We start from the raw sequence: 12,540 nt of genomic DNA on the forward strand, positions 1-12,540 counted from the left end.
TGTAAATTGATACAGCCACTATGGAGAACAGTATGGAGGTTCCTTATAAAACTAAAAACACCATTACCATATGACCCAGCCAACCCACTACTGGGCATATTCCCAGAGAAAACCATAATTCAAAAAGACACATATACCCCAATGTTCATTGCAGCACTATTTACAATAGCCAGGTCATGGAAGCAACCTAAATGCCCATCAACAGACGAATAAAGAATATGTGGTACATATGTACAATGGAATATTTCTCAGCCATTAAAAGGAACAAAATTGGGTCATTTGTAGAGATGTGGATGGACCTAGAGACTGTCATACAGAGTGAAGTAAGCCGGAAAGAGAAAAACAAATATCGTATATTAACACATATATGTGGAACCTCGAACAACGGCACAGATGAACCGGTTTGCAGGGAAGAAATGGAGACACAGATGTAGAGAACAAACCTATGGACACTAAGGGGGTAAAATGGCGGGGGTGGTGGTGGTGGTGGTGGGATGAATTGCGAGATTGGGATTGACATATATAGACTAATACGTATAAAATAGATAACTAATAAGAACCTGCTGTATAAAAAATATATAAAATAAAAATTTTAAAAAGTCAGTTGAGCAAGGTTGCTTGATACAAGGTCAGCACTTTAAAAGCTGTATTTATTTATATAGCTATAAATAGAAAGTGAAGTTTAATGTAAGTCCTTTTTAGTAATATGAGAAGTATCAAATCCTTAGAGTAAATAAAATATGTGCAAAGCCTTTAAAATAAAAATTCAAAAACATTTTTTTGCAAGAAATTGAAGATCAAAAAAAGTAGAATTTATCATGTTCGTATATAGAAAGACACAATATTGTAATCACTTTTCCCACAAATTGATCTATTCAATGAATCACAGTAATAATACTGGAAGTTTTAATTTTTTGTAGAAATTGACAAACTGATTATAAATCTACATGGAAATATGTAGGGACAAGAACAGACAACACAATCTTGAAAAAGAACAAAGCTGGAATACTTACATTATTAGATATAAAAATTATTATAAGGCTATAATAATTAAGACAGTATGCTATTAGTAATACAGAATAGTGGAACGGTATAGCAAGTCCAGAAACAGAACCACGTATATATGGATATATACGTGGTTCTGTTTCTGGACTTGCTATACCGTTCCACTATTAGTGTAGTAAAATGTGAAAAAGATAAAATTTTCAACAAATGAGCTCGATTACTCATATGGGAAAAAACTTTATCTTTCCTCCAACCTGTCATACACAAAAATCAATTACATAAGGATTGTGTTACTGAATGTGAAACATAAACAGAATTAGATAATATTTTCTTCAAGAGAACACAGAAAGTGTTAAATAAAGGGAAAAAATTTTAATTGAAGTATAGTTGATCTACAATGTTTTGTTAATTTCTGCTGTACAACAAACTGATTCAGTTATACATATACATACATTCTTTTTTTACATTCTTTTCCATTATGGTTTATCACAGGATATTGAATACAGTTCCCTGTGTCTATACAGTAGGACCTTGTTGTTTAATCCATTCTATATATACTAGTTTTCATCCACTAACCCCAAACTCCCACTCCAACCCTCCCCCACCCCCCTCCCCCTTGGCAACCACATGTCTATTCTCTGTCTGTGAATCTGTTCCTACCTCACAGATAAGTTCATTTACGACGTATTTTAGATTCCACATATAAGTGATATCATATAGTATTTGTCTTTCTCTTTCTGACTTACAAAGGGAAAACATTTTAAACTTTTTTTTATCAAAAAAGACCTTTAAGAGAGTACAAACTCAAGCAGCAGAGTGAAAAATAGTTTCCAATCCATGTATCTGAGAAAGAATCTGTATCCAGAATATGTAAATAACTTCTACAAATCAATAAGGCAAACAGTCCAACAGAAAAATGGATAAAATACTTGAACAGACACTTCACAAAAGAGTACAATCAAATGGTCAATTAAGATATGAAAAGATGCTCTTTCACATTAGTCAATACAGAAATGAAAATCAATCCCATAGTGTAATATCATTATACACTCTCCAAAATGGTTTAAATGGCACAATTCAAATACCTTAGAAAAATCATATGCGTGTTAGAAATATTAGATACCACCCATATCTTGCCCAAAATATACTAATATATGTTGGTATTTAATTAGTATATTTAATATATCAAATATCCAAAGGTGTCATACTAGCATTATTCATTTTCTTTTCCTTACATATCAGTTTTTAGGCATGATAACTTTTTCTCCTATTTCAGCTTCTGATTGTCAGAGAATTTTGGTCTTGCAGTTTGCATCTGCCTTTCATTTTATCTTCAGATACAGATTGTTTAACTTAAGATTATTATTAACCACTTATGTATCATCTACAGAATCTCCTTTCTCATAACCTTAAATATCCACTGTGATCCCTCTTGCTGTCTTACCATGTGACCTTTAAAAATTCCATCTTCCAGGTATTTAGGGAAGCCATCTTTGCTGATTCCAATGAACAAGCGCTCTCTCTAGTTTTATTATTGAAAACAGTACTCTATATTAATGATTAAGTGTTTACTCATTCATGAATTCATTCAAAAAGTACTTAACACAGACATAGTACTATACCATACAATAGTTAAGAAATGGTGAGTATTTTGCAATTCTGCATTACTGATAAAAGTTATAAAAACACAACTTTGGTTATATTAAATTTCCGAAATAAAAAAAACATTCAATTAAATTAGATATAATTCATTAAGACTGGTAGTAGCCATGACTTTAAGAAATCATTTATAATACTTAAATACACTTAAAATGATGTGGTTGGATTTGAGGGACTAAAGAAAAAGGGGGAACATGTATTTTCATCATTTCTAGGAAAGAGCTTAGGCAAGAGCATACACACATCATCATCATCATCATCCATACTAGCAGGAACACACCCACTAAAAACTTTTGCTGGCAAGAGCCATACCTCTGAATATAAAAGGCATTGTTATTTTTCTGGAAGGAAAAAATTAGAAAAGAAAAGGAAATTCCCAAAATGGCTACTATAATGAATATAGAAGAAATACAGTTTCATATTTAGAAAGCAAACGTTGTAAAGAAATTGGTGTAACATATTTGTCTTTCCAAGTATGTAACACATTGGCTATGTCTCTAGCTTCCATTTACATCTCCATATACCAGCCTTAGATCCTTTCCACTAGGAAAATGTTTGAAGCTGCATATTTCCTAACTCTAAGAAAACCTAGTAGCTCGTTTCCCCAAGAATATTCTAAAAATTGCATTTAATATTTGACTCTTTTTTTGGCAGTTCAAACTATACCCATTACTCAAAAAATTAAAAACAGAACTACCATATGAACTAGCAATCCCACTTCTAGGTATACGTCCACAAAAATTGAAACCAGAGTATCAAAGAGAGACTTGCACACCTACATTCATAGCATTCACAATACCAAGAGGTGGAAGCAATCCAAAGGTCCATGAACTGATCAAAATAAATTGTGATATACACATACTATGGAATATTATTCATTCTTTAAAAGGAAGGAAATCTTGTCTCATGCTACTATGTGGATGAACCTTGAAGACATGATGCTAAGTGAAATAAGCCAGCCACAAAAAGTCGAATACTATATGATTCCACCTATATGAAGTATCTAAAATAGTCAAATTAATAGGAACAGAAAATATAATGGTGGTTACCTGGAGATGGGAAGAGGGGAAAGTGGGAAGTTGTTTAGTAGGTGTAATAAAGTTTCAGTTTTGCAAGATGGAAAAGTTCTGGAGATCTATTGCACAGCAAAATGAATACACTTAGGAGTACTGAACTATGCATTTTAAAATGGTTAAGATGGTAAATTTTATGTTATGTGTTTTTGCCACAATTTTAAAAATTAAAAAAATATATATACACATATATATGTATGTATGTATATATAGACAGATAGATAGATACATATATATGTATCTCCAATTGTGGAGAGTTGTCCTGCTTTATGGTAGACCAGAACGATTTCTACTCAAAGGGGCTACTGGGATCAGTAAAAAAGGACTAGGTGTACTATTACTTACATTTCCTGGCCAGAATTAGCTAGTTTGGCTATCATGAGTTCTGAGGAAAAGAATAAATATCTATTGATTGGATTTGGGGAGGAAATGTTTTCCTTAAAATATATCCAGTATATTAATAAAAGAATACATATATACATAATAGGAAAAATATATAGATAATCTTATCAGACTAATAGTTAATTTATATAGGGTACACTAATCCTACAGTAATTTAACAAATAGAAACTTACAACATGTAGTAGCAGAAAATATATCACAAACATTGTAGTCTAGTGTAGTTCATGACGGCAAACCAGGAAAGTTATAGACCTATTTAAAAATAAAATGCAGCACTGTATCCTATAAATAAAGCCTTCAGTTCTTTGAATGCATTTTTGAAGTGAATTTTCTTCTTTTGGAAACATAATATTAGTTGCATTGAAAATCAATATATTCATTTCATTTTGACAGATCCAGTGTTTGATTTGTATTTTGTATTATATTTGATGTGTTGTCTTAGGGGAAAGAGACACATATGACCCTTTCATTGAATCTTCCTATTTTCCCCATATGAGTCATATCTGTGCAACAAGTATGTAAGAAACTGAGTAAGTTTTTAAGACAGTCTTTGCCAGTCATTTATTGAACTGAAATCTAAACATAGGTATGGCTTAATTTTAAGCAAATTTAATAAACAGAAACATAGATTTATAAGACAGATCAGTAAATCAGTGACTGCTCATTTCACAAAAGTATACTTCTTAAATTATATACTTCCCTAGAAAATTTTAACTGGAACTATTTGTTTTATACAAGTTCTCACTAAGACGTTTACTATGTTGCTAATACCCTTCAGCCAAAGACCGCCAGGAACATACCTGTAGGTGAACAAGTTGGCTTTATTACTCATTTCAGTGTCTTCAGTAAGAACGTGTTAGGAAGAATTTATGATAGGATTTGGGCTTTGGTTGGATAATATTGTGGAGGATCTAAGGAAGCAAGGCTTTGCTTTGTAATGAGTGCTGTCAGGAAGTGGGGACAATTCTGTGACTGGGCATCTTAATAAATTTTATCTGTAGGGAGGGTAGACTACAGTAAGAATAAAGCTGTAATTGGTTAAGAAGCAGCAGTCACTCATAGTGATTTAGTTTAGATCATGTAAGCCTTGTATATAGAAAGGCTAAAACTTTTATATTTTATATTAAAAATGAAGAGTAATTGAAGAATTTTAAGTAAAGAATGGCATAACCAGATTTGAATTTAAGAAAGACAATGAAGATTAGAGGGGGTAAATAATATATACAATGGCACATTAGTAGGTAGCTGTATTAATTCAGATTTTGAGGGCTCAAACTGACCATAAAGATGGAAAGATACAGATCTGATAATTATTTGGGAGGTAGAATCTACAATACTCAATGACTAACTGTGTATTAGTCAGGGAGAAAAGAAAGTCAAGCATGACTCCAAGATTTCTGAACCATTACCTGAAATGAGAATATGAGAAAAGGTGCAGGGGTTTTGAAGGGGAGTGGATGGGTAGGGGGAGGGAGATGTTGAATTCACATTTGAACATAATTCATGTCCTAGAAGACATCCAAATGGAGACATCTAGATAGAAATTTAAATGTGAGACTCAATAAATAAATAAACAAACAAACAAATGGCTTGCCCTGAAGGTAACATTTCAAAGTCATTTCATTGTACATATAATGTAATGGTAAGTTTCATGTGTCAATTTGGCTGGACTACAGGATGCCTAGATATTTGATCAAATGTCTTCTGGATGTATCTGTGAAGGTGTTTTTGGATGAGATTAACATTTAAATCAGTAGACTTTGAGTAAAGCAGATTGCCCTCCATAATGTGGGTCAGTCTCATGTAATCAGTTGAAGGTCTGAGTAGAACAAAAACACCATCCTCCTCTGAGCAAGAGAGAAAATCTCCAGCAGATCACCTTCAGACTTCACTTGCAACATCAGCTCTTACTGCTTGTATTGCAGATGGCTTTCATTCTGGAACTGCAGCATCAGATTTCCTGGGTCTCCAGCCTGCTGGCCCACCCTACAGATTTTGGACTTGCCAGTCTCCATAATCATGTGAGCCAATTTTTATAATAAACTTCTTCATATATATAATATATACATATATCCTGTTAGTTCTGTTTCACTAGAGAACCTTGACTAATGCATATTATACATGTATATATATATATATATATATACATACACATATATATACACACACATACACACACATGAATGGTTTGCCATCACGTAGGAACAAAGTATAAAATAACCAAGAAAAGTAAAAATATTTGGAAGGTGCATGGAGCAAGAAGAGTGATGGAAACAGGCTGAGAAGGGGTATTAAGAAATATAGGACGGGAAGCAGCAAAAAACAGCGTGCAAGAAGAGCTGACAGGAGAGTTTCAAGAAGTGAATGGTGAACAGGGTCAAATGCTGCAAGGAAGTACAAAAAGATAAGGACTAAAAAGTGCCCAAGTGGATTGTGTGAGTACGAGGTAGAAGTTAGATCAGCCAGAGCATCATCCTGTCTTTTATGAGATGCTGTGACAGCAGAATATGAGAATAATACCTTATATTTGTAGGGTACTTCATCAGCTACACAGCCCTTTTACATACTTATTTATTTCATTTAATCTTCATAACACACTGTGAGAGAGGAAGGTATAGTTATTCTCATTTTGAATTTAAGGAACTCAAAACTTGAATAAGCTTCCCAAAGGTTTAACTTTTAAATGTCAAAATCAGTAAAAAAAAAAAAAAAAAAATTCTAGACCTGCTGATTCCTAATGTAATTCAATTACACTATACCACAATGAACTTCTACCAAGCTACATAAAATTCTAGAGAACCTAGATACATACTAGCAAGAAACTTGGTTATGCTTGACATCAACATGAGAAGTCAGATTTCCCAAACATTCCGGGCTTCAGTAAGCCATTATGGAGGTTTCATTCTTTAATCTAAACCATTGTGGGAGCTACTCTCATTTTTGTTCTCTACTACCTTGTAGGGTAATTATATTCCAAAATGTACTATTTTGCATGCAGTCACACTCTTTTAAAATAGTAATAATAATAGCTAATATTTACATTGTGATTACCATATGCTGAACACTCTTCTAAGCATCTTACATATATTAAATCATTTAATCCTCACAACAAACTTATGAGGTAGGTCTTATTATTATTACTCCCATTTTGCAAATGAGAAAACAAAGGTAATGATTATTTGAATAACTTGATCACGATAATACAGCTAAGAAATTGTGAGACTGGGATTCAAACTTATTCCTTTCTAGTATGCTAGCTGCTATTGTCTCCTAAATTCAAAGAGGCCCATTAACTCTGATATTCTAGCATTGGTTAACAAATCCATATATACTCAGTTTGTCCCCTTATTATCTTACAGACTTCAGAGGATTTCAGTCTCTGTGTTTAAAAATGAAATTATAATCATCTTAGCCTATACTCATACGGCAGCCCCTCTAGTTCTCCTCTCCTGTCCCTCTCCCCTATCTCTTGTACGCTTTTTTTGCTGTTTTTCTGCATGTTATTCAACACTTTAGCCTCTTTCTTCAAATGTGGTACCTGAATCCCAAATAAATTTTCATGATTTACAGATTCTTGTGTTTTTATATAGACTAAAGATAAAGAGCTCAAATGCTCTTAGCAATGTTGTCATAAAATTATATTATTACCATGTTTATCTTTTGGACTGTAAGTAACAATTATTCATTTCTAAAGTCAGTAGGTTTATGTAAGCCTATTTCATCTGTTCAAAAAAAAAAAAAGTAGTATGACAAGAGCAGTGTGCTTATCCAGCTTTTGAAAGGACAATTCTCTTGATCTTTGCCTCTCCCCTACCCCAAAAGAAGACTGCAATATAGTATTTTCATCAATCTTCATTCAAGGCCTTTAAAAACATTAATTTGCTTAATCCATAGGACTAGTAATTAGAGCTGTAGAAAAGACTGTACTGAACTGTACAGTTTAAGTACTTTACATAGACACAAGGTTGATAGGTTTTTGAAACCTCTAACTGCTTAAAGCACATCTTCTACTCTGTCGTTAATCGACTGGCATTCTTTTGACTGTTTGCTCTACAGTAACAGAGAAAACTTCATTACACATTTCAATGACACTTTAGATAGAGTGAATACTGGAGAGACAGTAGATTGCTTGAACTAGAAGAGAGAAGATAAGTAGATTTATACCCTTTTTTGTTTTTTTTCTTGCAACTCTGCAAAAACACAAACAGAATTATATAGCCAATCATTAAAACTCCTTTATTTTATTACATGGACCTAGATCAAGATAATTCCTTTTTAACACAACAGTGATGATGTCGCAGTGCTTCTCAAAGCAGTTCTCTTCCTAATGTTTCATTAGCTTTTTAAACTTCTTGCTTTGATCCAGAGTATTTTTTCTTTATTTCATTTGTAAAGCAAGTAAATGTAATAAGCTTCCTTTTGGAAAATCAGCCCAGTTTAAATCATGCATTCTTTATACAATGTTAGGAGGAGAATGGTTAACATTTGTAGCCTCATGACTTGCAAATGAAAGAAAATAATAATGCTTAGCAAGACATTAGAAGAACACATTCACCATGAATCATACTGCCCTTGAAGGTGCAGCTTAAAAAAGCAGAGAAATAGATTTGACACCACTTGGACTTGCAGCTCGGACATGCTGCATTAAACTGTTCAAAATTAATTTAATCTGAGCAAGGAGAATAATAGCCTCTCAGTTCAAGGCTTCTGATAGCAGTAATTTGCACTCGAAAGTACTTCCAAAAGGAAAGGAATAAATGAAGGGCGACTCTCCAAAACTGAGTGAGCAAATGTATTCACTAAAATGAAAGCCTCTTGATCACCCTATAAAACATCATGCCAAAAAAATGACAAATTCTATGTCATTCTCTTGGGTAGGAATTTTATCTTGCAACTGTTCACTTGCTCTGTTTTGGGGATAGACTTACCCCTTTTGAACTACTGTGGCTCTAGAGGAAGTGTCTAGCTTCAGTTGCTACATTAATTCAGTGGTCCAAAACCAGTTTGACAAAAGATCATGCACTTGTGGGCTTTGGGCCCAATATTCTCTTTCATACTCTTGGGGAAGGCATTCCTTGGTGAGTAAGTGAACAAGAGTCATAGCAAGTATTTCGGGTTTGAGAAAATCTACGCTACTTTCTTACAGTCACAGAAATGCTCTCACCAAAGCCAGGTGCCAAGGTGCTGAGCAAAGGAAGGACATGTACCCAAAAGAGGGGGCTCACGCTAAAAAGGTCTGACTCATCAAACTAATCAATGAAGTAACCAGTGTGGGCAAACTGGTATATAGTGCAATTTGAGGAGAACCACTAGGGTCTCCTTGCTCAAAATTCTCTCTTCCATTGACTTATCACAGAGTCAAAAATTCTGCCCATACGTCACTGCCTTGGGGATAATGCCTTCAGGAATAACTAACATATTTATTTACTGCATTAGCAATCATCTAGCACTTCCCAGAAATCTGAGAAATCGGGACACCACACAGGCATTGAGAAAATTGGCTTCAACAGTTCTGGGCAGGTGAGTCCCTTTGAAAGTAGATGGAAGAGAGGACTCCTGATAAACGCCTCTTATTCATAACTAGTAAAAAAGGAGTAAACACAGACAAAAATAGTGATGATAAGTACTCAAATAATTACACACACAGAAAGACAAAACTAACTTCATTTTTGACAATTTCTTTTCCTCGATGTTAATCAAGTAGTTTTCTGCATACACTGGGAGAGATTATTTTTCCCTTGATTTGAGATCTAATGGTGGTGAGAAAGAACATGCAGGGAAATACAAAGAATGAGTTTTTCCAAATAGCATGAGAATAAGTAATATATTAGTATTCAAGTTTCATTTCCACTTCCTTAGTTGCTTTTCTTTTGCAAATTTAGAGGAAGGAAAACCAAAAGGTCTTAAATTCTCTGGTAACGCTTAATTTCTTCTGAATAATTTACCTGCCAGTAGTTATTTGTTCTATAATAATTCAAAGAAGGCTGGTTATGCCAAAGGCCTTTAAAAACAACAACAACAACAACAAAAATAAAACAGTAATGAATATAATTTAAAAGTTGCACACAATGTCTTGTATACTTATCTGGTCTTTAATGAACACTAATGAAATTTCTTCCCACAGTTGTACCATTTTTCATGAGTTAGATTGATATTATTAGTGGTTTTAAGACATTTTTAGTTAACAGAAAATTTCAGAAATGGCTAAAATTCTGTTAATCTCCTTAGTTAGCCAATTTCTTCTTTTCACTTCAGAAGAAACATAGAATTCTACATATTATTATTTGATTACAAATCAGGTCATGTTTCTCAAAGTGGGCCTGTGAACCATTTATATCAGAATCACTTGTGGTATTAAGAAAATATGCATTCAGGCCCCATCCCTGAGGCCCCCTCCCTAATCAATTGACTTGACTAATTAAAATTTTTTTTTTCATTCTGATTTTTGAGAACCACTGTTTTCCATATTTTAGACCAACTACTACCCAATGCAGAAACCCACCCTACAGTATCATTGAAGGATAGGTTTATAGCCTCTGCTTTAAAACTTCCAGTGAAATGTAACTTACGAGGTCACACATCAGCCATTATTAAACAGCCTTAAATAGTCAGAAACGTTTTCCTTGTACTAAGTCAAAATATATCACGAAACTTCTACTTGTTGGTTCTAGTTCTTCCCTCTGAAACCACACAAAATAAATGTAATCCATTTCCACATGACAGTCTTTCAAATATTTGGAGACAAGTACTATGTTCCCTCTGTTTTCTACCCTGGGCTCAATATCTTCCGTCTCCACAACCATTCCTTCTCTGATCCATTCCATATGCTTTACCATTCTTGTTGCCAACCTTAGATATGTTACAGTGTGTCACTATTAGTCTTAAATGTGGTGCCTAGAGCTGAACATAATATAGAAGATGTGATTCGACCAGTGTAAAGTATTGTGATACCATTCTTTCTGTGACTTGTTTAGAACAATAGACATTAAGAAAATACCCTAAATTCATGCAGGCTTCTGTGTCTGTGTGTGTTTTGTTTGTTTGTTTTTGCATTCACATGTCACTGAAGCAGCATATTGTGCCTACAATGAGCAAAAGCCTCTAGGTCTTTGTCATGTAGAAGGTTATCAAGCCGGCCCTGCTTCACACTCTATGCATACAGTTGACATTCTCATCTAAGGCCAGGACTTAGACTTATTTCCTGTATATAAAATGATATTAATAGTGAAACATCATTGAAGCATATTGACTTTTTGTTTATCAAACATAATTTGGTAATATCCATTCCAACCAGCTTTTGTTAATGTTAAATTTGAGAAGTCTTTTTTTTTATGCCTTCATTCAAGTCACCAACCAAAATACTGAAATTCAGGACAAAGTTTATAATCCTATAGCAAGCCCTTAGTGATCTCCTACCAGGCTGATCTAAATCCATTAATTAAAACCCCCCAATTTTTTTCACTTACATTTATTTGTGACTAAGTTTTAATTTTTTTTCAGGCATTTGGTATTTATATTTACTTTTTGGTTATTAACTTTATATCCTTTACTCACTCTTTTTCCCTTAATAGTTTCATTGAGATCTAGGTCACATCTCATAAAATTGACTTATTTAAAGCACACAGTTAAGTGTTTTTTTTTAATACAGCCACAGAATTATGCATTCATCCCAAAATAAATTTTAGAACACTGTCATTACACCATAAAGAAACCCCATACCCTTTAACAGTGACTCCCCATTCCAATAACCCCAGCAATCCTAGGCAACAACTAATCTACTTTTTGTCCGTATACATTTGCCTATCCTAGACATTTCAACTAAGTGGAATCATACAATACACGGTCTTTTCTTCTGTCACTTGGCATAATGCATACAACATTCATCCGTATTGTAGTATGTATTAGCACTTCATTTCTTTTTATACCTGAGTGGTATTATATTATATGGGTATACTACATTTTATTTATCTTTTCATCAATTGATGGACATTTGGATTGTTTCCAAATTTTGACTATTATGAATAATGCTTCTATGGACATTCCTGTACAAGTTTTTGCATGGACATATGTTTTCATTTTCCTTGAGTATACACCCAGGTGTAGAATGTAGCTCAGATCTAAATCCTATGTTTAATCCTTTGAGGAACTGCCAGATGTTTTCAAAAGTGGCTGCATCATTTTATATTAGCACCAGCAGTGTATAAGGGTTCCAATTTCTCCATATGCTGAGCAACACTTGCTATTGTATGGCTCTTTTATTATAGCCATTCTAATGGATAAGTAGTATCTCACTGTGGTTTTTATTTCCATTTTCCTCATATCTAATAATGTTGAGTCTAGTTTCATGAGGGTATTGTCTATTTATCTTCTTTGAAGAAATGTCTACTCAGATAATTTGTCC

Source organism: Pseudorca crassidens, chromosome X, assembly GCF_039906515.1.
Source record: "Pseudorca crassidens isolate mPseCra1 chromosome X, mPseCra1.hap1, whole genome shotgun sequence".
Lineage (NCBI taxonomy): Eukaryota > Metazoa > Chordata > Mammalia > Artiodactyla > Delphinidae > Pseudorca > Pseudorca crassidens.